The following is a 4,965-nucleotide window of genomic DNA, read 5'->3' as shown; positions in this document are numbered from 1 at the left end:
GAGTTTAATCATATGTATAACCCAATGAGATTATAAATACAGAATTTTGTACCAAGATGATAGATGCCATATTTTGACATGAGAAGTAGGTTAATTATAATAGAATAACCTTTATAATTGTATTATAGGTAGTTACTTATCGGTTTTCAAATGAAATGAGCATTTATTGAATTTGGCATTAATCACTGTCGATATTGCATATTTCTCTCTCCTGAATTATATTTCATTATTTTTTAGTCTTATTTCTTCCTGAAATGCTTTTTATAGATTCAATTATGGAATTTCAGGAGAATTTGGGTGGAGAAGAAGATATTTACCAAAATGCCCTTAGTGAAATGGAGGTAATTTCCAGGGCAAATCGTTTTAAAATAAGAAAATCATATTCAATAATGACGAATTACTCCCCTTCTTCCTCCTCTCGCTCGGGCAGCAACTCGTTCTCACGGGTGCTGCGATTTCCGGAAATTGGTGGCGTCGGGTAGCAATAGTGAGTGGCCGGAGGTAGAGACGACGCTGGCGACGACGGTTAGAAGCCGACGGCCGGAGGTAATGTCCGGCGAAGAGCGAAACAGAGCTGACGTTCTCTAACCTCAAATGCTCTGTTACAAAAATGAGATCCCCCATCACTGATGATCGCTCTCGGGGTACCAAATCGATTAAAGATATTTTCTTTTAAAAACTTTACCACCACTTTGTGATCGTTTGTCTTACATGATATAGCTTCAATCCATTTAGAGACATATTCAACAGCAACAAGGATGTATTGATAGCCGAACGAGACAGGAAAAGGACCCATGAAGTCAATACCCCACACATCAAACAATTCAACAATAAGAATGGGGTTAAGAGGCATCATGTTCTTCCTAGACAAACAACCAGTTCGTTGGCATTTATCACACACCTGACAAAACTCATGGGTATCTCTAAATAATGAAGGCCAATAGAAACCACATTGCAAGACTTTAGCCACGGTCTTTCTAGCACCAAAATGTCCACCACATGCGTGGGAATGACAAAATTCAAGAATGTTGGCAAAGTCTTGCTCATGTACACAACGCCTAATGACTTGGTCAGAACACACCTTGAACAAATAAGGGTCATCCCAAAAAAAATGTTTGACTTGGGAAAAGAATTTCAATCTATCTTGTTTACTCCAATAATCAGGAATCTTATGAGTTACAAGATAGTTGACTATATCAGCAAACCAAGGCAACTGGGATACTTGGAGAAGTTGTTCATCAGGGAAGGAATCATTTAAAGGAAGGAATCCTTCCTGAGGTACTACACATATCCTAGATAGATGATCAGCAACAACATTCTCACAACCCTTCTTATCTCGAATCTCAAGGTCAAATTCTTGCAATTGCAAGATCCATCTAATCAAGCGAGGTTTAGTGTCCTTGATGGATAATAAATACTTCAAAGCAGAATGATCAGTGAACACTATAACCTTTGACCCTAACATATATGATCTGAATTTGTTCAAGGCAAACACAACAGCTAGCAACTCCTTCTCAGTGGTAGTATAATTCAATTGAGCATCATGAAGAGTTCGGCTAGCATATTGAATGACACAGGGCATTTTATCTGTCTTTTGCCCCAAAACAGCCCCCAATGCATAGTCAGAGGCATCACACATCAACTCAAAAGGCAAAGACCAAATAGGGGGTTGGACAATGGGTGCAGTGGACAAACATTTCTTCAGTGTCTCAAAAGCATGAATACATGCATCATCAAAGGCAAAAGCAACATCTTGAGCAAGTAAATTAGTCAAAGGACGAGAAATTTTGCTAAAGTCTTTAATGAAACGCCTATAGAACCCAGCATGGCCAAGGAAAGAACGCACTCCCTTCACAGAAGTAGGTGGTGACAGATTGGTAATTAGGTCAACCTTGGCTTTGTCCACTTCTACACCCCTCTCAGACACTACATGTCCTAACACAATTCCTTCTTTCACCATGAAGTGGCATTTCTCCCAATTCAAGACTAAATTGGACTTAATGCAACGGGACAATACGAGTGAAAGATTGTACAGACATGTATCAAAACTAGAGCCAAACACAGAAAAGTCATCCATAAAGACCTCTAAAAATTCACCAATCATGTCAGAAAAAATACTCATCATGCACCGTTGGAAAGTGGCGGGTGCATTGCATAAACCAAAAGGCATGCGTCTGTAAGCATAGGTGCCAAACGGACACGTGAATGTGGTCTTTTCCTGGTCTTCTGGAGCAATGGGAATTTGATTGTAGCCGGAGTATCCATCTAAGAAGCAATAAAAATTGTGGCCGGCCAATCGCTCTAGTACCTGATCAATGAAAGGTAGTGGGAAGTGATCCTTCCTAGTGACGGAATTAAGTTTTCTATAGTCAATGCAGACACGCCACTTGGTGGTAGTTCTTGTGGGAATCAATTCACCACTCTCATTTTTCATTATTGTTATCCCCCCTTTCTTAGGGACAACTTGAATTGGACTCACCCAGGTGCTATCGGAAATAGGGTAAATGATTCCTGTCACAAGCAACCTAATGACTTCTTCTCTCACAACCTCCAGCATATGGGGATTTAACCTACGTTGCATCTCACGTGAGGCATTAGTCCCCTCCTCCAAATGAATACGATGCATGCATATGGAGGGGCTAATCCCTTTTAAGGCATCAAGAGTCCACCCCAATGCCTCTCTGTGTGCTTGTAAAACTTCAGTCAATTGTTCCTCCTGCTCAATACTCAAATCAGAGGAAATAATGACTGGTAATGAGTTCATGGGTCCCAAGAACGCATACTTCAACGTGGGAGGAAGTGGCTTAAGATCTAGCTTGGAAGTTTCGAGAGGTTTGTCTAAGTCAAGAGGAAGATCCTGTGGATGATCAGTTGTGATAACCTCATAAGCTTCCTCCAACAGAGGTACAGAATTGAGTAAAGAATTAACCTCTCGGAAATATGTTTCCTCATCAAAATAGTCCATGTCTAAAGATGTTATGCAAGACTCAAAAGATTCAAGAGTGGATTCGTTATCAAGCATAACAGTTTCTATATTAAATGCAGGACTCAGATCATCAGACTCAAGTGGGTGGTGCCCGGCATTAAATACATTCAATGAGACCTTAAAATTTCCAAAAGACAACTCCAACTCACCACTTTTACAATGAATGATAGCATTAGATGTGGCTAAGAAGGGACGTCCTAGGATGACAGGAATTTGGTTGGTCACATTGAATACTGGTTCTGTATCAAGAACAATGAAATCAACCGGGAACAAAAATTTGTCCACTTTTATCAAAACATCTTCAACTATTCCTCGTGGTATCTTGACAGAACGGTCAGCTAGTTGAAGTGTGATGGGGGTAGGCTTCAATTCCCCCAAACCTAATTGCTGGTACACAAAGAAAGGAAGCAAATTCACACTTGCTCCTAAGTCAAGAAGAGCTCTCTGGATGGTATGTTCACCAATGACACATGAAATTGTGGGACATCCAGGATCTTTAACTTTAGGAGGAGTGTTGTGCTTCAGAATTGAGCTTACATTCTCAGTAAGAAAGACCTTTTTGTTAACATGTTGTTTTCTCTTCTGTGTAAAAAAGTCTTTCAAAAATCGGGCATAGGCAGGGACTTGTCTAATAGCATCAAGAAGTGGAATGTTAATGTGAACCTTACTAAACAGTTCCAACGTTTCATGCATGCTATCTCCTTTCCTAGGTGGGCCCGATAACCTCTGCGGATAAGGAGCTAGTGGGACTTGGTTAGGGATCTGCTTGGTTGTTGGTGGAGAACTTGGAGGTTCGTCACTCAATGATGTGTCCCCATTGTCATCCTTTGACTCCTTAGACTTAGTGGTCCCTTCCCCATTGTTCAACTCACGACCACTCCCAAGGGTGGTTATGGCTTTTGCTTGCTCATGGTGGGGTTTGGAACTCAACTCACTCTCATGTGTGATTTTGGGGTTAGGAATGGTTTGACTCGGGAGTCTATTTTGTGCTTGTTCACTCATGTGGCTGGCCAACTGACTCACTTGCATTTCAAGTTTGGCAATGGAGGACTGTGTATTCTGCATGAATAATTGAAGTGTATCCTCAAGTGAAGATTTTTGTGGAATCAATGGTTGTTGGGTGAAGTGTGGGCGCGGAGCTTGGGGTTGAGTAAACCCTGGAGGACCCCCAACCTGTGGGCCCTTGGACCATGAGAAATTTGGGTGCCTAGCCCAACCCGGATTATATGTTTCTGAAAAAGGATCGTTCCGGTTTGGTCTATGAAAATTCTGGACTGCATTCAAGTCCTCAATGAGCTCTGGGTAGGATGAACTAGATGGACACATTTGTGTGGGATGAGATGAACCAGAGCATATGGCACAGACAGTAGATGGGTTAGGAGCAGGTGAACTCTTGGACACCATAAGGGCATCAATTTTTCTAGTCAACCCCTCAATCTTGGCCATGAGCATAGGTGTTTCACTAACCTCGTAGAGACCCCCTCTTTTGGTTTCGTGGGATCTCCTATCAACATTAAATGACGAACCCCATTGCTGAGATTGATCACTCAACGTTTCAAAGAAGTCCCACGCCTCACTAGCACTCTTACCCATCAAGCTCCCACCACTCGTTGCGTCTACCATGGATCTAACCTGGGGTGTAAGACCTTGATAAAAGTATTGCACTAAATGCCATTTCTTAAACCCATGATGCGGACACCTACGAATCAAATCCTTCCATTTCTCCCAAGCCTCATAAAAGTGTTCACCCTCCTGCTGCATAAAGTTGGAGATTTCTCTCCTGAGGGCTGTAGTTCTCTGAATGGGAAAGTACTTGGACAAAAATTTTGTGACTAACGTGTCCCATGAAGTAATGCTGCCCACCTCCAAGGAATTAAGCCAAGACTTGGCCTTATCCTTAAGTGAAAATGGAAAAAGTCTTAACCGGATAGAGTTATCTGAGAAATTCTGGAATTTAAAAGTTGCACAAATATCTAAGA

At 41.6% G+C, this 4,965-nt stretch overlaps 1 non-coding gene across 1 annotated transcript; it reads left to right on the top strand.

The window, feature by feature from the left end:
* The first annotated feature begins 4,667 nt into the window (after nucleotides 1–4,667).
* Nucleotides 4,668–4,774, top strand: LOC137943292 (small nucleolar RNA R71). The gene has a single exon (XR_011110630.1). It is a non-coding gene; the product is annotated as a small nucleolar RNA R71 (small nucleolar RNA).
* The last annotated feature ends 191 nt before the right edge of the window (nucleotides 4,775–4,965 follow it).

Source organism: Aristolochia californica, unplaced genomic scaffold, assembly GCF_029961685.1.
Source record: "Aristolochia californica isolate CCGP_79_NKW_82.1479 unplaced genomic scaffold, dmAriCali1.0.hap1 SCAF_10, whole genome shotgun sequence".
Taxonomy (NCBI): domain Eukaryota; kingdom Viridiplantae; phylum Streptophyta; class Magnoliopsida; order Piperales; family Aristolochiaceae; genus Aristolochia; species Aristolochia californica.
The sequence above is the reverse complement of the archived record's forward strand: the minus strand, read 5'-3'. Positions and strand labels throughout refer to the sequence as shown.